Below are 24,921 nucleotides of genomic sequence, written 5' to 3'. Positions count from 1 at the left end.
GGCCAAGCCACCACATGCATTTAACTACTAACCACAGACCCCCAAATCTCACGTCAATAATAATAGTCAATGAAACAGTTCACTTTGGGTGATCCCTTAGAAGTCAGCTCACAAAGCTGAGCCATGTTCTATGTGATACACAAATAACAACACAACTATTAACCAAACTAAACCAAAGAACAGCCTATACACATATGCAGTTTTTGACCGTGACTTAGATACATTTTCCTTCTCAGCCACACTGCTCCATGCTATGAGCAGCAGCTGCCATGTCCACAGGAAGGGCTGAGCTACACATTAGACTTTTATACACAGCAATAAAAATATCCATGACGTCTTCCAGCAATTTGAAGATACATCATCTGAGACAAATAATAATTAACTCTTGTTCAGCTTTTAGATGATGATTTCTTTTCAAGAGTTATTTCCTTGACCTTTTACAGTGGTGTTTAAAAACAACCATGAGCAGTTAGCCATACTTTCTTAGTATATTTCTTAGGAATTTGATTTTTTATGTCTCCAGTTATCATGAATGTGATGCTTACGATGTAGATAATAGATCGACATTAAATCAATCCACAAATAATTAAGTGTTCTCAGGCATCTGTAAATTAGGATTTTACATGCTGAATTTACTCATAAAAAATCAACTTACCACAATTTTTTTATTAAGATCGTAATTAGGTAAAACTTAAGACTCAACACATGATGGATCTTCACTTTCAAGGTACCAATTGACTTATATGGAATATTTTAGCAATTAAATTTGTATCTCCAGTAGGTAGTCAAGAATAATGACTTTATCTTACAAATGTATAAAATTAATTTGAAATGAGTAAAATTTAAAAGCTATTTGCAAGCCATTTAATCCTAGGACTTGCATTAGTTTAGAAATTTAAAATAAAAATAAACAAGGAATTATTCGTCCTAACACAATATGTACAATGAGACAACAGCAATACTCTCTTCCTACGGAGAACACTTGAGACTGGGCCACGTTAAAGGAAATTGCATAACAAAATTGTGAATGTAACCCCTGGTGGTTTAAGAGTTGAGTCACCTTCTCTAGCACAGCCCTGGCACACCCAAACCTCACACAGACACACCTGCCAGATTCATTAACTAGCCACAATCAATGCAACAGTAGGAAAAGGACAACTAGAAAAGTGATAACTTCTGATCACCAGTGGAACCTGATTTACCTGACCACATTCACCTACCTATCTGGACAAATGGGAGTGAGTGTTTTACCCAGTGGATAGAGGCCGTGGTCTGCCTGGGCAGGGGAAAGAGAAATCCTAAGGAGAAAATGATGGAATCAAGCCAGACTGTGACCAGCCATCCTGAAGGTAGGGCATCTAGCATTTTCCTGATAAGGTGGCCCTAAGAATATATTTTCTTACTTCCCTCCATCTTTTTTAAACATAAACAACAAGATGAAGTTAATAATGGAAAGGATAGCTTGCTATATCTTGTACCATGCAACTGTCTGGTTTTGAGGTTTGTGCTGGGGATTCCCAGGTCTGCCAGGAACTGGCTGTGCAACTGGGAAAGTCACAGCCTCTCACGGCCCTGTTTTCCTCATGTGCACGCAGATGCTCCATTCTGGTTTGCCTGGGAAAGTTCTAGTTTACTCATGTTTTCCTGACTTCCCATCTCTCTTAGCTTTTGTCCTTTTCAAAAGGTCCCACTGTGGACAATATATAAAGAAGTAAATTAGAAAGCTATGTTTTCCCATAACTTTTCCAGCAATAACATCCTGTCATCCATGGACCCCATCTGGGAGTAAGAAGGGCCAATAGATGTGAGATAGCAAATGCCTTATCGAGTGAAACACAGAAGTCACAAGGGAGAACAAGAGCGAGGACTGTATCTAACTTCATGGATCTTAAAAACATAGTGTTGCTAAAAGACAGTACAATACTATTTTTGTAAACTTTAAAAATACAAATTAGAACCAAATATTGGCAATGATTCCATAAATTCATTGGTGGAACTCTAAAGTGGAATGGAATGATATACACTAAAGCATAGATGCGACCATGAAAAACAACTAATTATAGCATTTTATTTCTTTAAAAAGAAAGATTTGAAGCAAATATTACAAAACAATAATGTGTCGATTCTGGATGGGGGTGATTTTATTATGTATTCTTCACTGCATTGTTTAAAGGGCTGAATCTATAAGTTACAATAAAAAAAAAGGACGGAAAAGAGGCTGTTAGGACTACCAAAACCAAAAAGAAGATGGAAATAATCAGCGACAAGCCTGGAAAAGTGAGCACAATATAGCGAAATGGTTCATTTACTGTAGCTGGTAAGCATACCGTGATATCAACCGTAGTCTGTTTGTGTGATGCCACACAAGTGATCATTAATTGCTTTCTTTAGTTCATGTTGGCACCACCTGGATATAGCAAAACCATCTGAGCCCCTTCTTAAAGGCTAATTCAAATCATTCAATGATTGATACCCAAAACATGAATGAAACACAAGCAGGAATTAACTGAAATGCAGATTCTTCATTACAACCAAAGCCCCAGCAACCTTCAAACCCATCCAACGTTCATGAGCAGGCTCCCTGGGAACAGGCTCTAACACAGTGTCCAAGATTCCCTTTGAGATGGCCAACTGAGGTTGACAATATGGATCACTTAGCATAACAAAAAGAAAAACCAAGAATGAGCTTAAAAAAAAAGAAAGCTTTCCAGCATCTAAAAACAGACAAATAAGTAAGCATGTCTCCTATATCTCACTACACATTTTGCCAAGAAATCCCTGAAATTTTTACAAATCCCAGGGTAGGAAGAGAAGGACTTTCTACATTAATGGGTATCGTTTTAACTTTCTGGATTGCATAAGGCAGTCCAGCTACTTCCCAAGATGAGACTCCACTTCCCTATAATAATAGTACTATTTCTCCAGTGGCTACTATACGCCAAATGTTTTAAATCAGTTCATTTGCACTCAGTTTACTCAATCCTCACCCCAGTCTTGTAAGATTTATGTTATTACTATCACCATTTCTCTACTGTAGAAACTAAGGCTCAGAGAGAAGAGATTTATTTGGCTGTGGTCTAAGAGTTAATTGGAGCAGCTCTTGGGTCCAACCCACCCCAGGCAACCTTGCAGCCCTCACTGTCCTGTCTTCAAGGGCAGCCCCTCCCAACCAGTGAGTCAATAACCAATCTTGGAAGAGTGGTCTTCACAAAGGAGTTAGTCATTGACCCTCCCCCTACCCCACTATCCCATGCATTTCTCCCTTGTGCTCAGCGCCAAGCTTCTGAAATCACCTCAGGAGGAAGGAGCTCATTACAGTTTCTCCTTTGAATAGACAAAAATGTGCTTTCCTCTGATTTCCACCCACTCAATCTCGTTTTGCCTTCTCAATCTCATCAAACAGATTGAATTTCTGCTGTACGTGCTATTCCTCAAATAACTGAAGGAAGTCAGCCCTCCATCCCTAGGACCTCTCGGCGTGACGCACCTGCCACTACCGATAGGATACTCTTTTGAGCCTACTCACAGCCTTCTAGTCCATTTTTATCTCAGCCTCCATGTCTAGTCTGGGGGTTCACAAACCCTGGGAAATTGCAAAGGGTCTTCAACGCTGCATCTGTGGTGCTTACAACAGTGCTCAGCACAGGACAGATGGGATAAATCCTTATTGAACTAAGGAATGAGAAATGAGTTTTGCAAACACTACAAACATTACATGGCAATTAATTTGATCGCTGATAATTATAGTAAACTGCCACAGACTACCTCCATTCTTTGTACCATATTCCCTTTACGTGATCTGGCTCCTTTGCGAGGGTGTTGGTTTGTTCTGCTCTGTTGCTGGCAGTTTTGTTTGTTTTGTTGCCATTTTGCCCTCCATAACTCACTGCTTACAATCAGCTTTTAACAGTCTTCAAAAGTGACAGTCTTGTAAGCATGAAAAATAACAAGATTTATTTCTCTGTAGGGTTGTGTTTGTCTTACTTTTTAGTCTTGTTTAAAACAAAATGGCTAAGTCTCTCTTTTGCTTTTGTTACCCTCAAGAGGAAAATATTTTATACATTCCTTTTAGCTAAGTTCAAGGCCTTTTTTTTTGAAGGATAATAATTATATATATATATATATATCCATGCATCATGTATGCACATCTGTTAACAAATGAAGTTTCACGTTTAAAAACCAATGTTTGTTTATCAAGGATACTAAAGCTAGGATATGTATTATTTTCTAGATTTAGATAAATTAGAGCATGTCTCATGAGTTAGCATGATGGATTTGCCAGGAATATAACTCCATGAGTACCAAAGGATCTGTGGTGTATCAAACAATATACCCCAATATAAATACATTCTTAATCTTAATTCACATTTCTGGGGATGTGAACACATTGTAAACAGGATCACCTGAAGTGATTTTGGGTTAAGGTATAGCCCAATTAAAGCAGGGTAGGTCTTAAAGCATATTACTGAGGCCTTCTAAAAAGAAGAAACCAGGAGCCAAAAGTTGAGTAGACCGCAGTAAGAAGCTAAAGTCAGCAGAAAACCAGAAGAGCAGACAAAAGGAGAAGATCTCACCATGTGACGAAAGCAGAGAAATAGGCCAAGGAACCCCAAGGATCACCAGCAGCCAGCACCAGAACATCCTGGAATCCAGGAGAAAGCAAGCCTTGCTGATATTTTGAATTTTTGACTTCTATTTCCAAAGAGTAAGCCAGTTGTTTAAGCCAACCCACTGCGTGGCATTTGTCACAGCAGCCTAGATAGGCTCCTCATAGGAAGGGCACATCCAACGATGGCTGTTGGCCAATTCCCAGGACCAACTAAGCGCTGGGAAAAAGCCACCTATGAGCTGTCCCAGCCCTTAAGTTAGATGAAAAACAAGAAACTCTCTCGGGTTGGTGGCAAAAGAGGGTTGAAGTAAAAACATGATTGAGGGAAACACGGTCAGTGTAAGAAAGGAGGGGAAGGGCACCTGAATGCAGAACACTGGGCTCTCTGGGCCTGGAAATAAAGGGCAACACAGACGAAAGGCCATCTCAGATGGCTAGGAGTAAGGCACAGAGCAGGGGGATGTAACCTCAGGAGGAACAGCAGCCATCAGGAATCAATGCATTGACAGGGAGAGGGAACAGGTGAAGTAGAAACTAGCAAGCTCATGAGCCCACTGGTCACTTTTTCCCATGAGATATTTGAGACTGCGAGTCCAGCAATTGTGCTGGTATAGCTGGGGGCAGAGATTGTTTGTTACTGTCGGTGTGAATTGATTGTTGCAGTACAGGCCGATAACATCTGAGATTTTCACCTAAATTAATACATTTTTTCATTTCACTGTTCACTGATTATTATCACATGTTCAACACTTGCTTTGGGGCCCCAACCTTGAAGGAGAAAACAACTCTGGGGGAGGTGAAGAAAATTAATCTTTTGTTCATCCTCCTCTATAATAAAACGGGAGAGTTTCCCTCCAAATTTTATCATTGCATCACTCTTCTGCAAACATCCACTGCCTAATTCAAGACAGGAAATTGGAATTATTTCACCTTTATTAGAGATAACTTTTGTCTTAACACACTGCAAAAAGTCAGACATTACTTATTGCTTTTGTTGAAATAAAATATCCTGGCACATGTAAGAATTATAAAGCTGCCTAGGTTGAAATACCCTGCTCTCTTGGACCCTATCATTCAAATCTCATTGACCTTTTTAGGTGGAACAATTCTCCTTCCATGTCACCATCTTTGTTGTTAGCTAAGACGTACTATATATCCGCCCTACAAAAATTTCTATGATTCTCTGCGCATGTGAAATGCAGGGTTACAGCACCAAATTAGTACTATCCCAGGCCAGTCTCTGCTTTATTGAGCCTTTAAACAGTGGTGTTGTATTTGGTACATTAGCTCAAAATTACAGATTTATTATGTTATCTCTGAAGTCCAAAAAATTAAGCAAAAGGACTTTTTGAACACATTGTTAGGTTTAGGCTGTTTGAGTCTCCTCTTTATAACAAACAGAAGTTTGAAAATATTTATAGTCAAGTCTATCAGTCTTCAAGTATGATTATTGCCTTTGAAGTCATTTTAGATAAGATTATAATAATATTCACCTCAAGTTCTATTATGTCTCATTACTTTTTCTTTTTTTTTAGAACCTTATATTTAATTTCTATATATAATATAGAAAAGATTCAACTTTACATTTTTTCCCTAATATTAACTAATTATTGCAGTTGTGCTTCTTGGAAGAGTTAATACTTTCTCCTCTGACATGAAATGTTGGCTTTATTATATATAATATTATTTCATATGCTCAGATCTGCTTGGGAATTTCAAAGCTGATTTTGCTAATCTTGAGTCTCTATTTTAGTGAAAAGTATGGTACTGTTCTAATAATTTTAATCTTATATTTTAATACCTGGAAATATCAAGTTCCTTCTTCATCAGTCTCCTTTTTCTAAAATTTGTTTTTCCCAAAGTGCCCATTTTTCCAAATAATTTTTAATTTTTGCTAAGCTCTACCCAAAATCTCTCCAGGGTTTGAAATGAAGTCTTGTTAACTTTAAAAATTAATTTGGGAAAGCTAACCTCTTTACAATATTTATTCTTCTCTTGCAGGAACAGGACATAAATCTCCGTTAACTCTAATCTTATTTCATGCTCCACAATAAAAGTTATTTTTTCATTTAAAGAATTCTTGAACATTTATGGTAAGGTTTATTCATAGATATTTGGTATTTCATTGCTATTGTGAGTGGATTTTCCATCAGGTTTTCCATTTGTTGCTGCTATGGAAAAATCAACTGGCTTATAAAATTTATCTCTAATATGGCTGTACTCCAGTTTCCATTGGGATTTGTAGTAAAAATATTTTTAAGAAGAAAAAGATGTCTCCTCCTGTCTCATAATTATAAACTGTGAGAGGCAGTAAGCATAGTATTAGGATCAAAGACTCATGAGTCACACTGTCTGCATTCTAATTTAGTTCTGTCACATATTAGCTGTGTGATCTTGGGTGAGTTACTCAGCCTCTCTGGGTCCCAACTTTCTTAATTGTGAAATGAGAATGATAGTAATCCATATTTTTCATAGCTTTTTTTTTTTTTTGCTTATTGGCCAGAATCTATAGAACAATATTAGCTATAATGAATGAAATTGGGCATACAACAGGTTATTAATGTTTTTCTTTTCTTGAACACATTCTTCTTAAATTTTAATAACATCTCACTCTATTTTTAAATTAATATGTTGGATCTATGTCTGCTTTCTAAAAGAAATATAGTTGCATTTTATCAAATACCTGTTGGAATCTATTTTAATAAATTCCCTAATATTGAACCACTTTCACATTTCTAGAAAAATATCATTTGCTGCATAGAATAATAAAACAAATATTTTCTTGATTCAATTAGCTAGTGTTTCAATTAAATATTTTTACTTTTTATTTTGAAATATGTTCGAACATACAGAGCAGTTACAAAAATAATACAAACGCCATTCAGAAAATTCCAACGTACCCCTATTCCCCCCAAACTCAGATAAATCTATTTTAGCATTTTGCAACATTTTCTGTATCATTCTATCTATTCATCTATCTACCTATTTGTCTGTCTATCAATCCATTTTCTGAACACTGGTGTGTAGATTGTACACATCATGTTCCTCAAATGTTAATCCTGCCATATACATTTTCTAAGAACAAGGATATTTACTTCGGTAGCTACTTTAAGTGCAGTTATCAAGTTCAAGAAATTTAACATTGATAGAAAGCATGCAGCCTCTATTACAAATCTGCCATATGCCCCAATGATATCCCTTTGAATCTTTTCTCCTCTCTTCCTAGATACCGCCCAGGATCATGGATTACACTTAATTATCACCGTTTCGTTGGCAGCTTTTTTTTTTTTTAATTGTGGGAAAATAAATACAACAAACTTTTTCTTCTCTACCACCCCCAAGCATACCATTGTATGGGATTAGTCACATTCACAATACTATGGTGTCCCCACCACCTTCCATTACTAAAGCTTTCCCATCTCCCCAAACAGAAACCCTACACCCACTGTGCATTCACTTCCCACCTCCCCACTCACACCCCTGGTAACCCATATTCCAACTTGGGTCTCTATGAGTTTGCATATTCTCCGATATTTTCTTTATATTTACCATGAGACTTAAATTTAACATCCTAAATCTGTAACAATCTTGTTTGTTCAATACCAACTCAATTTTAATAGTATACACAAAACATGCTCCTATTATCTTCTGTCCACCCACCTTTATATAGTTCTTATCACAAATTACATGTTTGTACATTACGATTCCAAAAACACTAATACATCTTTACATTTCCTACATTTGCATTTTACATCCTACAAGAAGTAAAAAGGAGTTACAAACCCAAAATACAATAGTATAAGTACTTATATTTACCCCTCACTAGAGAGCTCTTTCTTCATGCAAACTTCGATCTATTATCTATTGTCCTTTCTTTTCGACTTGCAGAACTCTCTTCAACATCCCTTGTAGGGCTGGTCCAGTGGTGACAAATCCCCTAAGCTTTTGTTTATCTGGGAATGCCTTAGACTCTCTCCCTTACTTTTGAAAGACAGTTTTGCTAGATACAGAATTCTTGGTTGGCAATTTTTTGCTTTCCACATTTTTAATACGTCATCCCACTGCCTTCTTGCCTCTGTGGTTTCCGATGAGAAACTGGCATTTCATTTTATTGAGGTTCCCTTGTATGACACACTGCTTTTCTCTTGCAGCTTTTAGAAATCTCTATTTATTTGTCACTGTATGGGTATGTTTGGGTTTTTTCCTATTTGGAGCTCATTGAACATCTTGGATGTATATATTCATATTTTTCATTAAATTTGGGAGATTTTTCAGTCATTATTTTCTTGACTATTTTCTCTTTCTTCTCCTCCTGGGACTTCCACATGGTGTTTGATGGTGTCCCACAGGTTCCTTGGGCTCTGTCCATTTTATCTCGTTCTTTCTTCTTTCTCCTCCTCAGACTGAATGACTTCCATTGTCTTATCTTCAGGTTCTTTGATTCTCTCTTATGCCAGCTCCAATCTGTTGTTGAATCCCTCTAGGGAATTTCTAATTTCTGGTACTGTGGTCTTCAGCTCTGTTTGCTTCCTTTCAGACTTTTCATCTCTCTACTGATATTCTCTCTTTGTTCATTTTCCTGATTTTCTTTAATCCTTTGCCCATGCTTTCCTTTAGCTCTCTGAGCATATTTAGAACCATTATTTTAAAGTCTTTGTCTGGCATGTCCCAGGTGTAGTCCTCCTCATTGATGGTTTCTAATGTTTTAATCTTCTCCTCTGCACAGGTCATTACTTCTTGTTTCTCTGTATGTTTTGGAACCTTTAGTTCCAAAACAGGATATCTCAATATTTTGATGTGTTAGCACTGGAATTTAGAATCTGAGGCATCTGTTACTTAAGTCTGTATCCAGAGGCTTACCCTTACAGTAAGTTTAGAGAATCTCTCTGGGTCAAACGTAGAGGCCTCACTCACCCTTTCCAGCACGAATCTTGTCTTAAGCATGCACATCTGATCCTCGGACTTCTCCCATGTACAGGGATACAAATGTCCCCTCTTTCCTAGAAGATTGTTTCCTCATGGCTCCTGGCTCTGCACTACATGTTCTACAGCCAGCAATACCTTGCCCCAGGCAGCACGGCTTGACTGCTTTTCCACAGTGTTCTATGGAAAGCTCAGTGATGTGGTTTTCTTTTTTGTGCTACCATTATTAGTTCTCACTTTTTTGGCTTTTTGGTTTTACTTCTTAGTAACATACTTCATATTAAATGAATCAGAGAGACTTTTTTTGGTTTTCTAGAAAAGTTCATAGACCATGAGGATGCTATGTTCCTAAAAATGTATATTTTCAACAACTGATTATAAATACCTGATGAAAACAAGATACTATGCCCATCCATGCAGGGAGTATTTTAGCTCCTGCCAAACTTTCCAAGCTGGTCAAGGACAGAGTGCTTAAGCATTAGGCAGAATTGAGTCCAAATGCTAACTTTACCACCCACTAGCTAAATGTGTGCATCTGGCAAGACACACTTTCATCCCAGGGAATATAATCATACCTTTTTTTAAACCTTCCTCACAAAATTATCATGAGGACTAAATGAGATCCTGTTCATAAATCACTGAACATCCAGACTTTATTTACAATATAAATTAGGAATTATATATCAATTTTAATTTTCTTTAAATATAAAATTAATATTTATAATTCTACTTACTATTCTTTCCTAGTATGGTGGTTCTAGTTGCTTATTCAGAAATACAAATGTTTTTGATAAAATTATTTGTGTGAAATTATCTTATAATAAAAGGTGTTTCACAGTTCAGATATGGAGTTCTCTATTAGCAAATTTAAATCTTCACATTAGGGGAAAATGCTCTAATGAAACATGGAAATGCATTCATTACCAATGTGAAAATGAAATCACAGTGGGTTAACAGAAAGTTGTTCTGGTTTTGAAAAAAAACAGGCAACGATCCTAAACCAAAATTAATCTCTTCCACTCTTTCCTGTTCCCTCGGAGCTTTGTTCTCATGGGAATCCAGGGGTGGGAGGAGAATGTTAGAGCCTTTCCACCGGCCAGGCCAGACTTAGTGTTCTCCCGGTTTATCATCTACATTGCAACAGGGGAGGGCGGTTCTCACTCTCAGAGCGCAGGAGCTGGCCCTAAGGGATTGAGGGGGTGCATACACAAATTTTACCAGCCTAAAAGAATCTTCGTGGGATATTAATAAGAGTAAAATACGGATTTGGCCTCAATTTTCAAAGAAATTCTATTTGTGTAGGTGAATATGAGCATATACAAAATCATATATATACTCATATTAACCTATATAAATGGTGTGTGTGCTTTGGGAGGAAAATATATCTATAGCTATATCTATCTATCCATCTATCCATCCATCTATCCATCTATCTATCCATCCATCTATCCATCTATCCATCTATCCATCTATCCATCTATCCATCTATCTATCCATCCATCCATCCATCCATCCATCCATCCATCCATCCATCCATCCATCCATCCATCCATCCATCCGTCTGTCTATATAAACTTAAGACCACAGAAACTTGTTTATTTCTCAATATTAATTTGAAGTCTCTTTCTACTAATCAGCATCATCAAGGATACTTGATTTTTAATCCATATATCTGCACGTGTATACTCTATAAGAAGAGTCATAGGTTTTTAAGATCTGATTGTAATATGATGAGTTTCTCTTCTGTTTTAAAGGCTATAAATTTAAAAGCATATCCTGGTAGGGTAGCAGCCTCTACTAAGAACAATTTAAATAAGCATAGCTGTGTATGGAAATAGCAACCCAACCTCAGTCTCTCTCCTACTCACTGGTCCCTGGCAGACAGACACAGAAACAGAATGGATACATGGATCTCTCAGTACTTATTACTTGCTATTAATTTGAAATTAACAATGGAGTCTATCCAGCTTGAATTGAAGTACATTGATTTGTTTTTTGAAACTGAAAACCTCCCACCATACCTTTTCTTTGCTGTGCTCTGGCTTTATACCAGCAAAGACAATTTCAGGGACCTCCTCAATACCACAATCAAGAACACAAAAGTGTACTTACCGCTGGTGGGTTTTTTTGCCCCTTGCGTGGCCTCAATAACTTGATAGTTTCAAGCTTCCCCTAGATTTCTCTTGTTCAAGTGCCTTTTCAATGTACCATGACCTCTGAAGGAAATGGGGAAGAAAAAAAGATTTATGAAGATAAGCATCTGCAGTTCCGGGCGGGCCGCGGTGGCTCAGCGGGCAAAGTGCTTGCCTGCCATGCCGGAGGACCTCGGTTCGATTCCCGGCCCCACCCCATGTAAAAAACAAACAAACAAACAAAATACAATAAAACAAGAAAATGTTTAAAGATGTTTCCCTTTCTTCCTTCCTTCCTTCCATCCTTCCTTCCTTCTCTCTGTCTTTCCTTCCCTTCCTCCCTCTCTCTTTAAAAAAAAAAAAAAAAAAAAAACATCTGCAGTTCCTTATCTCCTGCAGAAAAGAACAAATAGTTCCTTGGGCAAGTACATCTAATTTAATGACCGAATGCCACACAATTTAAAAAACAATGTTCATTATTATTTTTTTTTAAGTCCTCACTCCTTTTTTTTTTTCATTTTGGACATCTCTGATTTAAAGCAGGAGGAGTGCAAATTTCCTTAAGTCAGCAGCACAATACTTTCTTATAAATGAGAAGAGACTTTCTTTTTATTATTTTGTTCACCATTAAAGCCCATTAATTGCATTTTGAGCAATCTTTTTGTGGTCTCTAAACTGTGAAACATGAGCAAAGGCATTCTTAGAAGGCAGTAAAAATGCCAATATAACAATATATATATATATATATATATATATATATATATTTTCTTCAAATTTTCACTGAAAATAGATTTACTTGCTGAGTGACACCTATTTCAAACATGTGAATTAAAAGCAACTTTATCCCTGCAATTCATCTTTTAATTCCAATGCCAAAGAGCAAAGACATTGTATTCCTCAACCACATGATACAATAGATCAGAATTCTAGAAAAGAAAAACCCAATAAAATAATTCAATAAACTCCAGTCCACATGTAATGCCTCAAAATTGAGAGGGAACCTGGAAATTTGCTTTGAATAGCTAAAGTCTTACCGGTATGTTTCTCCTGCTCATATCCTGCTAGCTCTTTATATAACAAAAGTTCCCATTATAAATCTAATAATACAGAAAACAACTTAGTTTTCATCTCCGTAGATATAGTTCTGAAAGGTGGTTAACGACTGATCACTGGGTCAACCCAGCCCCCTTTCAACTGGGCATTCTGTGTATTTGAACAGACACACAGTAAATGCTTGGTTGTCCTAGAAGAGAGGAGACTTGTTTCTTTCTTTTATGGAGATACTGTGTTCCTTTTTCTCCTCATTGTGCAACCATCAATATCAATATCCCCATGTTTATATGCTCTATCTCAGCTACTACGGCTATTCAAGCAAAGGAGGGTCCAGTTTTAAAGTATATATTCGGGGATCAGTAGTTTCTTATCCTCTCCTTTCTTCCTGTCTAATCAATTACCAAATTCTGTCTATTCCAGGCTCCGAATGGGCTTCATCTCCTCTCCTGCCAACCACTTCCCAGTCACCATCTGATTCAACCCTCCATCCCTACACCTGCCTCCAGGCCACCAGTTCTTTCAGAGACTACAACTTCTCTCACCCATCTCCCTGGTTTCGGGACACTCTCCTCCAATCTGTCCTCCAAAGACCAATTACTTTGGCACCACAACTGATAGCTTCTACAGAACACAAGAATTATATATGGTGGAAGTAGTCCACTGTGATTCAGAAATAAAATATCGTTTCTCCCAAATACCAAGAGCTTTATGCTAGCCACTCTTTTAAGTAAGGGTTCAAATAATTTAACTCTGCTGTGCTTTGTTTCTCACATTTTCTCACAGCTCACAAGTGAAGTACTGCAGGAAAGCCTTAAGGGTGCTATACTATAAAGGTAGAAGCACTGAACTTAGTTCGAGCTCCAACTCATCCGTTTATCAGTTGTTGACTTTGAGAAGCTATTTCCTTTCTTGTGGGCAAATGACAGCCTTGCTCACCAAATGGGGGAGGAAAATACTCATCCTGTCTTTCAATCCAGGTTTCTCTGCAAATCCAGGAAGACAACACAATAAAATACTGAATGTGCAGTACCATCATTACTCTCGCTGGAGAATCATAAAAGTGAAAACAGTACGTTCTGTGTTTAACACTAGATTATTCAGATTGGGATCCCAGAAAGGGAGCTGTGATCCCGCTCTTAAGTCTTACAGCTTCCTTTTGGGAATGTCATGTCTAAGGCATATTGTTTTAGCTGCCAAAGAGAAAGAACAGCAAAGGAATCATACTCTATCATATCTGGACTTCAAGGACATGCTGAATCTATAATATAAATGGGCTCAAAACAGTAACAAATCTTCATAAGCTCAGCTTGCTTTAATGAAAACAACCCACCTATAATTTGATGCACAAATATTAAAGCAATCTCCTTGAAGCTCAGCTAATAACTCCAACTATTGCTGGACACTGTCTTACCAGAAACTCTGTCTCTAGGGCAATTTTTATGGAAATAAAAGTTCTGTATGGCCACACAGCAGGCTTTTAGTTGAAGACTTTGGAGTGTGTATAATAGGATGACTTTCTTTGCTTTTGCTCTCAAGAAAAAAATAGAAGGTATCAACCCCAATATTACTTCATATATAATTAGCACTATAACTTCAGCTCCACAAAGGTTTTATTTTAGAAGAGACTGTGCTCTCCCAATCAAGTGGATTTAGCACCCTTGTCAAAATCAGTTGGCGAACCCATGATTTATGAACTCTGTATTTGATTACGTGTCCAGCATGTCAAAAATAGCTGGGGAGCTATTTTTGAACTTGTTACAAATTACATCTCTGTGTATTGTATGTCCAAAATCCTAGATTTTTCATTACTTAGTATGCATTTGCATTTAGCACTTGTAAGAAGTAAGAAGTGGAGTTAAATACCAGAAATTGCAATACAATAGTACTGATGTTTATAATTAACCATCTGGTTACCTTTACCAGAGGTCTTAATTTCTTTTTGACATTTTGATCCACTATCTAGTGTCCTTTCCTTTCAGTCCGAAGAATTCCTTTTAGTACTGTTTGAAGGGTAGGTCAAGTGGTAATGAACTCCTTACTTTTTCTTTATCTGGGAATGTTTTAATCCCTCATTTTTGAAAGAAAGTCTCACCAGGCGTTAAATTCTTGGTTGGCAATTGTTTTCTTTCAGCACTTTAAATATTTTGTGCCACTGCTTTCTTCCTACCACAGTTTCTGATGAGAAAATCAGAACTTAATCTTATTAGGATTCCCTTCTACATAACTCACTGGTTTTATCTCACAGCTTCCAGAACCCTTTTTGTCCTTGACATTGAAAAATTTGATTACTGGGTGTCTGGGCATGTTTTCTTTGAGTTTATCATGTTTAGAGTTTGTGGGACTTCTTGAATGTGAATATTCATGTCTTTCATTAAATTTGGAAAGGTTTGTGCCATTATTTATTTGGATAATAAATATTTGGATAAACCTCCTTCCCCTTTCTCTCTTCTCTGCCTGGAACTCCCATACTGTGTCTATTGGTATGCCTGATGGTATCTGCGATGCTTTAAAGCTGTATGTACCAAAGAAAGCATGTTCTTAAAATAAATCCGCTCTAGTGGGTGTGGACATGTTGTAAGTAGGATTTTTTGATGAGGCTACTTCTGTTAAGGTGTAGCCCACCTCATTCAGGATGGGTCTTAATCCTCTTATTGGAGTCCTTTATAAGAAAATGAAATTCAGACAAAGAGAAAGAAAACCACGGGAACAAAAAGCTGAAAGCAACAAAACCTGAAAGAGAAGGAAGAGACAAGTAGATGTCACCATGTGCTTGCTATGTGGCAGGGGACCCAAGGAGATTGTTGGCAGCCAGTCTTTGGAAAGGAAGCATCGCCTTGACGATGCCTTGATTTGGGTATTCTCATGGTCTCAAAATTTTAAGCTTGTAAGCTAATAAATTCCCATGGTTAAAACCAGCCCATTTTATGGTTTCTGCTTTCAGCAACCTAGCAAACTGAAGCAATGCCTCACAGGTCTCTTAGCCTCTCTTCATTCTGTTTTTTTCTTTCCTCCCTTCAGCCTGAATCATTTCAGTTATCTTTTCTTCAAGATCAGTGATTCTTTCTTCTGCCACCTCCAATTTTTTGTGGAAACCATCCAGGGAATTTTTCATTTATTGTGTTCTTCAACTCCAATAATTCTATGTGATTACCACTGTGAATCTCAGAGATTCATATATTGTTCATTCATTTTTCCCCCCATATCCTTCAATTCTTTCTCATCATTTTTCCCTTACTTCTTTGGGCATGGGGATCTTTTTTTTTTACATCTCTGAAGGCTCCAACATCTGGTGCCCTTTGTTGGTTTCTGGATTGCTCCTCTGGATGAGCCTTCATTTCCTGTCTCTTTGTCTTATAATCATTTATTGTAAAATGCATATATTTTAATTTTTTATAATATTAATTCTGGGATCTAGTCCCTGAGTTGTCTGTTCCTTAAGTTTGTATTCAATTATTGATACGGCACTGATTTTCTTGAATGCCAGGAACTGATCAAAATGAACAAAATAAACCAAAGAGTACCTTTCATGCCTTTGAATTGGCTCTGCTATAGCTGGTTGTCTTCTTTGGAGCTGAGCCCTCCTATCAAGAAAACCAGCCAGAGGCAAATGCAAAGTGCAGGGTCTTCTCTGTCTTCTCTGAGCCAAACTGGTACTGCAAAGGCTGCTGCTTTTTCTGGGTTTGTGTTTGCTAGAGGCCTTAGGAATTTCCTGTTTACAGTTTATAGGAGTTCAAGTGAATGCCCCACTACTCCCTTTGCAATAGACTTTCACCCCCTCCTTGGTGCTCTCTTGAGTGACTTACTGCAGGCTGCTTCAACTTCATTCTTACTCACACTGTCCCAGCTGTCTGCAAGCAGCTTGTCTGTTCTCAAGATAAACTCTGGAAGGTTGACCCCAAGACACATTCCTTGGTCAAGTTTCTCAGGCTTCCACCCAAAAGACTCACACTGAGATTTACATATACCCCAGTATGTGCACAGGGGCCACTGTCCTCCATCTGGAACCAGGCCAGAGATGGACAGTGGGCTCAAGCTGGCTCCACCTCACACTGTGGATGGGGTGGGGGAAGGGCCAGCAGGGCACAAGGAGCTTCTTCTATGGCTTTTGAAACTGCATTTTTTTGAGTCAGCATTTGCCCAGTTAATGCAGCCCATGAACTGTTTTCTGTGGTTTTGAGAAAAGTCCCTGAGTTCCTCTGCCACCTTTGCTGAGGGGAAGTGAACAATGACCATCCTGAGAGTCAGCCTCCAGCCTCTGAAGTATCTGATCAAAAATAGTGATCAGTGACCAGACCAAGCACCCCTGGAATTTGGAGGACGAGGTCTTTATTTCCCACCACGGCACCAGTAAGCTGTGCCAGGAGATTGAGATGCAGTCCCCACTGCTGTCCCCCCACCCCCACCCCCCACACCCCATCCCCCCCCCATGCACCAAGAGTTTGGGGGGGGAGGGGGATGGTAGCCACAGCATGGAGGGTGACTCTCACCAGCGATTATCATAATTTATCACTGCTTTCTCTTGCTTTTCCGTGGATACAGCTCCGAGTTCCCTAGATTCCAGAGATTCAAAGTGTTGATTCAGTGTTGAATTGCCAGTTCAACAGCTGTTTTGGTAGAGGGATTGATTCCTGGAGCTTCCTATTCTGCCGTCTTCCCAAATCCTCTCATGATTTTACTTATTATTTATTTTCTTTATTTTATTATGATTTATTACTTCGTTTTCGTTTTCTTATTTCCTAAAATAGAAACATGTTGTTTTGTAATAAAAACATTTTATAAACATTATATTATATATATTATACAATATAAAATTTATATACTAATTATATAACTATAAAAAGAAGCTGTCGTTTCTTGACCAGCGAGTGACCATCATTGCGACAGTGTTTTAGGGTGTGTGAAACTGCAAGACTGAGAAAATGAATGCAGTTCACTTGGGACAATAAGCCACGTGTTGTAGTTGGTGACTCAAGGCTGACAAGGAAGAAAGATATCAAAAGAATAAATACCAAGACTTGATTGTGGATTTGGGTGAAGGGGTGAAAGAGTCAAATATACATCAAGATTTCTTATTTAAAATCAGCAGCCAGAAAAGGAATAACACAAGAAGAATTTAATTGAATGTGAACTCTATAAAGGAATATATTTGAACGCATGCATTTATAGTAGCCAATTGAGATATCAAAAATAGAAAGAGAAAAGCATAGGGCTAGGAATAAATGCCACAATTACATATTTTTTAATTTGTTGAAAAGAATTAAAAATTTGCAAAGTTTAAGTTTTCCTTTGAATTGCTTAAGTACATTGGATAAAGAAAAACAACGCTCAATGAAGTAAATGTTCTGCTTTTTGTTGTTTCAACATTTTTATTGTGAAATATAACATATATACAAAAAAGCAACAAATTTCCAAGCACTTTGTAACAAGTGCTGATAGAACAGATTTCAGAGTTTGGTATGGGTTACAGCTCTACAATTTTACATTTTTCCTTCTAGCTACTCCAAGACAACAGAGACTGAAAGAAATATCAACATAATGATTCAGCAGTCAAACTCACTTGCTAAATCCTATCTTTCTCTGTTCTAACTCCTTCTTCTTCTCTGACACTTCTACCCATCTTTAGGGGTATTTCGGCTACCTCTCACTTTTTCATGTTGGAGAGGGGTGTCGATAATATGGGATAGGAGGATGGAACTAGTTGACGTTCTCGGAGAGGCTGAGCCCTCCGGCTTTCAGAACTTATCTGGTCTAGGAACCCATATGGATGCTGTAGGTTTCTGGAAAGTAATCTAAGTGTAGAATCTCAGATAACATGCTAAGTGTCCTTTAGGGTTGACAGCTATGGTTCTGGTTGGGGGTTGGCAAACGCTGGTTAATGGCAATATCTAGCTGAAGCTTGCATAAGTGTAGTCTCCAGAACAGCCTCTCGACTCTATTTGAATTTTCTCAGCCACTGATACCTTATTTTGTTACATTTCTTATCCCCCTTTTGGTCAAGAAGGCAATGTCTTCCCACAGTGCCAGGGCCAGGCTCATTCCTGGGAGTCATGTCCCATGTTGTGAGGGATATTTTTGGCCCTGGATGTCATGTCCCATATAGGGAGGCAGATAATGACTTTACTTGCAGAGTTGGGTTAAGAGAGAGAGAAGCCACATCTGAAGAACAAGAGGTTTTCTGGAAGTAATCCTTAGGCATTAACTGTAGATAGACTTAGCTTCTCTGCTACAGAAATAGGCCTCACAAGGGCAAGGCTCAAGATCAAGGATGTGGCCTATTGACTCGGGAATCCCAAATATTTGAGACAGTGTCAGGGCCTTTCCTGGTGGTAAAATTTAATAGTTCCCTATGTTTCCTCTCATCCCTCAAGGAACTTCTTAATACTTTTTAATTATCTTCTCAACATACTCTGGGATGTATCTGTGCATTACATTAAGCTATACAGAATTACAAGCCCTCATTTCCATTCTGGGCCCCACGTTTGGGTTGTTTGAATGATCTGTCTAAACAGGTTGAATTAGATCATGTGCTACAGAAAATTTAGGTTTTGGACTACCTAAACCTCTATTCCTTTGGTCTCATACAGTAGGCGAAATTCCAAAACACCGACAATGTCATCCTTACCCCTGTACTCTTATTCTGCCTTAGTCCCTACCCAATTGCCTCTGTTCTTAGCTCTAATTGAAGCTTGGTTTCTTTTTTTGGCTCCTGCAACAGTGGTTGCATGTAGCAATGCTGACTTTCAGACTGCAGAACTCCTACTCTGAGTCTTAGGTGTCATGCAGGTAGCCAGAGTTCCAGGGAGATACCAGGTTACACATATATAGCACAGCTTCTCAAGATCTAGAAATAACATCTACAGCTCCAGACTAAATGTGACTGCTATAAGAGCTTACAATCTAGACCCCAATTTTCTTATAATTATTTTCTAAAATAGACCATACAATATTTCTTCTTTTGTTTCTGGCTTATTTTGTACCACATAATATATCCCTAAGGTTTCCTTCACCTCACTGCATGCCTCATGACTTCATTCCTTTCTGTAGCCAGAGTATTCCATTATATGTATACACAGAGCAAATCTTTTTTCTTTTAACTTGAATGTAATTTTCCTATATTAAGAAGGATTTGTAAGTTTGCTCATTCATTCATTAATACATTCAATCAACCAATATTTATTGAGTGCCTCTTTATCCATGAGACCTCGTATAAGATGTGATGAGAAATGCTGGTTTGGACCACATGGGGCAAGTAAAAAATGCCAAAAGATCAGCACAAATAGGCCACATAAAAATAGCCTGTTTCATCTCCTAGAATGCATGTCTCCTTTGCTCTTGCTAGCAGGCTGTAGGTCATCCTTGAAGGCTCAATTCATGTACTGACTTTTCTGTGAAGCTTTTAGAATCTGTCCAGTTTGGTATTAATCATAATTCCTGTCCTCAAATCACCTTGTTCACAACTCTCTGATGCACTTATGGTCTACTCAGTGCCACGGATAAGTGTGACAGTCTTCCCCAGAGCCTATGATCATCTTGAAGGGCAATGCTAGTCTTCCGACGCTACTGTTTAGCACAATAAACTGTAGGGTCTTAATAAGTGCTTATTAACTGAAAAATTCATACATCTTTACTTGTATGAGCAAGAAATATATCAAATCTTTAATGTAGTTAAGATTCGCAGATGTGTTTTATGCATTTGCTCCATCTAGTTCCAAAAAAATATGGAAAACCCCAGAATAGTCATTTATAAGTGGTCAGAGCAAAATTAGTACAATTTTCTTTATTCACTTTTTCTTAAGTTTCCCCTGGTTGACCCTTAAACTGTTCTCTCCTATTTTCTTTTTGATTTCTATAACTATGACAGTTTTTAAACAACCTACTTAAAAATCCCTGGCAACTGTTCATTTTCAAAAGCTTTCATAGCTATTTTATGAAAATAAAATTGTGAACAACCTTTCTCCTCCATTCTTTCATTCATCAAATATCACTAATTGTCTTCCGTCTGGTAAACACCATGGAGGGGACACAGACCCTACTTCTGGGAGGGTACTGTTAAACTGGTTTTTAAGTTAGTCTGAATTGTATCTAAAGTCATACCTGTAGTTTATCTGAAATTCTAATGCAAATACTAGAGCTTTTATAGCTCAAGAATGAATTAAATGATGAAAATGTCAAAGAATCTGATGTTTTCGTGTTTCAGAAATCACTGAATAAAAATAGCTGAACAACTAGACTAATTGTCTTCTTAGATTCAAGTCAATACCAAAAACATCTGCGATGGGCAAAATAACATCAGGTTTCCCAATTAAACATGTAACACTTGCATCATACAACTGTTCTTATATAACAACTTAGCAAAGTAGATCAGAGTTTTAAGAATGTTAACAAACTTTAACTCATGATCCCACTCTGAAACTTCCTTGACCCTTTGGGTTCCCAGAATAATCCTCTTTTTAACGTTTGTCTTGTTGCTTTTGGAAGGGAGAGGAGATAAAGGGATTTTAACATTTACTCAACAACTGTTCAGTGTTTGCTTAACAGAACATTTTCATTTTCCTCCATGTAATCATCATAATTAATCCACCACACAGCGGATATTTTTCAAAGTTTAAAAGCTGGTGAGATACAGCTAAAATGTCACAGAGTCAGGATTCAAACTCAGCTCTGTCTGACTCTAACCCCTGTAATTGACCCAGCGCTCACTATGATACCTCACAATATTCTTGGGCCACTGTGGCTTTTATATGCAACTATTCCTCTATATGCTTTTGCTGTTGTGATTAAATGATGGTTCCTTAATGCTTATTATTTTGTTATGTCATGGCTCTATGATATATATTAATCAAACTGATTTGTTGAAGAACTGGTTCAAAAGTAGTTCACACACTTATGATATAATATACTTCCACACCTCTCACCAAAGACAAGCAACCTGGGAGTGCCACATGACTGCTGAATTTATTTTTCATGTTCGTAGAATTTGGATGGATATAAAGAGCTTGATTGATAAGGCTTCCTGCTGAGGGTTACAGGCACAAAGAATACAATAAGAAAACCTAGTTAACTAGAGGATTTTGCAATCTGCACTCTCATTACATCACCATAACTTAAAAACCAGTTTGTTGTGAATGCCAACTGAGTGGGCCTCATAAAATAATATGGGACTTACAGTATATTGTAATGATCAAAAGCAATGACTCTGAAGACAGACTTTCTGATTATAAATCCTTACTGTGTGCACTGGGCCAAGTACCTTAACATTTCTGGGCCAGCCTAGACTCCCACATGTGAAAGGTCCATAATAATAGTAGTTGTTGCACAGGGTTGTTGGGGCATTTCAATGCCATACTGAAGTTAAGTCATGTAGAACAACGTCTGGCACATTCTGTGCTTAATAAGTTTCACTTTTAAAAATAGTCATATAACAAATATAAATAGAATCCTTTTGCCAATGATAATATATGATAACAACAGTAAAAAGATCACTTTGAAAAGTTTAGTATTTTTAAATAAGGTATCTTAAAAAGTCTTAATTGTTCTATTAATATTGATATAATACATTGTTAGCACTCTGATCGAACGGACTTCGCACATTAGTTGTGTGTGTGTGTGAGTGTGTGGTATAAAACAAACATTTGTGTGCAAGGCTTAGGAAGAATTTTTAAGTTTTTAAGTGTTCTTTTTTAAGAGAGTATAGGTCCCGAAGAGAGTGCAGACCAACACAGAGAGCTCTGCTTTGGATGCAAACAAAACCCTGCCACCTGAACTCTTTGGATCCGTAGGCAGTTACAACTCAAGGCCAGAACTGGGTGAAAATGTAGTGGGAGAAAGATAAGGAAGGCTTAAATCACTTCTTCCTCACTGGCCAATGTTAATTATTTCTCAAATCTGATGGCTGCACCTTCCTGTCCTTCACACTGGGTATCATTACAAGATAGCAAAAGAAATATGCCCTGGTCTTTAAAACACGCCTGGATCTGGAAGAGACCCAATCGATCAGTACGGGCAATTTAAGTCCTAAAAGCAGAACTCAGCCTTCTGATGAGAATTGGTTAGTGTCAACGTTTTATCAACTCCTCTGAAGTCATTTAAGTCCTGTATTAAATATTAAAGTAAAATTAGACGTGGTCCTTGTGAATTGTTATTTTCTGATCCTTCTATTCAGAAAGAAAAGTCAAAGCAGTATCTCAAATACCAGTGCCAAGTTCTTTCACTGATAATGAGGCAAACGCTCAGCCATCCAGACCCACTTAGCTAGAGCAAGAGCAGGTTAGCTTGTTGGTTTTGCTCAAATGTAAATATTTGCTTTGGCTAAATAATGTAAATAGAGAAAGCTACAAAAAAAAAAAGAAAAAACCGCTGCATATTCTATGCAGCATAAAGAAAAATTTATCATCTTTCCACCCAGAAAACTCACCTTGCAACTCAGTCTTGAAAGAGAAAGAAATAAAGATCAAAGTATTTGAAATGGGAACTCTCGCTGCCACAGCCACCTACCTTGCCCAAGTCCATGTTTAATTAAATGTACATCAATAATTCCATAATTACTTGCATAAGGACATAAGTCACCTCGTTTGATTATAAGGTCAAATACTTACTGCTAACAGTGTCTCTGAGGGAGACTTGGCCCTCTGCCAGACTCCGCTGTTCACCCCTGTGGACGGACCCACCACTGCTGGGCGCCTGGATGGGGTCCCCTTGCCCCCACGGCGCCCCTCCCCCCCAACCCCCACCCCGCTCCCGGTTGCCCAGCAACAGCCCCTTGTGACGGCTGGGCCAGGACAGCAGGCGACCGCGCCGTCTGCCTCGCAGCTCCCAGCGCGGCCAGCTCGCCGCCTCCCCGGAGCGTCAGGTCAGCCGGAGGCGGGGGCCTCAGTGACTAGTTACATCATCCAGACCCGCGTTTCCCGGAACGCTCCGACCATCTAAATAAAAATCAGAGGAGCACCAACCAGCTCCTGCGCTGAATGGGGCGCCCTTGAATATATCCTTACAGCTGAACTCTATCTTTGGCTCTTTCCAGGCGCTGAGTGCAAAGCTAAAGCATCAGAGCCGAGACCTGTAGCGAAAGTAAAGCTTAAGTGGTTAAATAAAAAATAAAATATGAAAACCCTATCAGTGCCGAAATCTGTAGAAATAAAAGTCTAAGTAGTTAAAAAAAAAAAAAAAAAGGAACCCACACGTAAAGGATCCATTTCCTTTTTAAATGACAAGCAAAATGCAACTTTCAGAATTTCAAAGAAATTTACTATTTAGATATTTTCCACTAACAGTCAAAAAATTGGAGGAAAACATAACTTAAGAGCATTACCTTTATGGAGAGCCTGTTCCGAAAATGTTCTAAAACATAACTCATTCAAAAATTAAAATATAACTCATTAAAAAATTAAAACACAACTCATTAAAAAATTTCAAGGAAAAGGCCTTCAATTTTTACCTAGAGGTAAACCCACGTTTACATCTTCAAGTCTCAATGGCTCATGAGTTCCATATCCTTTACTCAAACTCAACAAAATCTAAGTTAAGAAGCCACATGTTTCCACCCACATCTTACCTACTTCTTAAGACACCAGCAACCACCCCGTCTTTCAAGCCAGGGTCTTAACCACAAATGGAAATACGAGTCCAACCTTGCCTATTTACTGTAACTACCTCTGCCTCTACGTTGTGGAGAAAGAGGCATGTGCTCCCAGAAACAAGAGCTTGCAGCCAGCGTACCATGGTCTAATAGGGTCCCCGAACGTCCCTAATTCAAAACCCTCAATCAAGTCCAAGCCATAACAGCACAGCTGCAAGGCACTTCAGAATCCATTCCCTGCCTTACTTCACAGCCACATCTCCTGGGCTGCCCATAATCTTCACCCCACTATATTGAATATAGTTCCCTAAACACGTTGCCTACTTTAAGTCTCTTTTCCCATTGCCTGGCAAACTATTGTCTCCTTCAAGATCTAGCAAGAAAGTCAGCTCTCGGAGAAACCGTCCCTGGTCTTGGAATTCTTCATTAACCACCTCTGAGTTTCTATACACTTTTTTCATACAACTGCTGTGTGGCTTTAGCCACAATGTTTTTCAGCTAGTTTATTGCCCCAAATTAAGTGCTTTTCAAGGGCTTGGACCTTGTTTTTTTCAGTCTGGCTTCCTCGGTGTCAGGCATATTCCTTTGCATTTAGGAGGTGTTTATATAATAATTCACTAATGATTAGA

General features: G+C 38.2%; 1 protein-coding gene across 6 annotated transcripts in view; it reads right to left on the bottom strand.

Moving 5' to 3' along the window:
• The window catches only part of PKIB (cAMP-dependent protein kinase inhibitor beta), a 116,199-nt gene that overhangs the window by 74,979 nt on the left and 16,299 nt on the right, over positions 1-24,921 (bottom strand). For 4 of the 6 annotated variants that reach the window (XM_077162792.1, XM_077162788.1, XM_077162791.1 and 1 more), the window contains exons 1-2: positions 23,313-23,446; positions 11,645-11,748 (exon numbers count right to left, since the gene is read on the bottom strand). The gene's annotated coding sequence lies outside the window, so the exon portion shown is untranslated. Of the gene's footprint in view, positions 1-11,644; positions 11,749-17,204; positions 17,454-23,312; positions 23,447-24,921 lie in introns of those variants that run through there. The other 2 variants (XM_077162789.1, XM_077162790.1) reach the window with 2 other exon arrangements.

This window comes from Tamandua tetradactyla, chromosome 5, assembly GCF_023851605.1.
Source record: "Tamandua tetradactyla isolate mTamTet1 chromosome 5, mTamTet1.pri, whole genome shotgun sequence".
NCBI lineage: Eukaryota > Metazoa > Chordata > Mammalia > Pilosa > Myrmecophagidae > Tamandua > Tamandua tetradactyla.
Note: the sequence above shows the minus strand (reverse complement) of the source record. Positions and strands in the feature narration are given on the sequence as shown.